Source organism: Mastomys coucha, unplaced genomic scaffold (genome assembly GCF_008632895.1).
Source record: "Mastomys coucha isolate ucsf_1 unplaced genomic scaffold, UCSF_Mcou_1 pScaffold7, whole genome shotgun sequence".
Taxonomy (NCBI): Eukaryota; Metazoa; Chordata; class Mammalia; order Rodentia; family Muridae; genus Mastomys; species Mastomys coucha.
In genome coordinates, this window is record NW_022196913.1 from 85,305,822 (window position 1) to 85,306,186 (window position 365).

Consider the following 365-nt stretch of genomic DNA (forward strand, 5'->3'; position numbering starts at 1 on the left):
TATATATATATATATGACTTGACACTTTTTCAGGCTTTCTAATTGCAACTGTTATAACAGGAGAAGCAACTGAAAATGTAATTAGTCATTGCTTAAATTGTTTCTCTATGTTTGGTGTTCCAAATCACATTAAAACAGATAGTGGAACTCACTATTACAGCCAAGCATTTGAGAGATATTTTGTAGACAATTTAATATTACCCATATTACTAGGATTCCTTATCATCCTAAAGGACAAAGTATTGTAGAACAGGCTCATGGAACTTTGAAACAATATCTTCAAAAAAAGGGGGGGATTATATCTCCATACACCACAAAAGTATTTAAATCATGCTTTTTTATTTTAAAAAGTTAAAATGTGGATG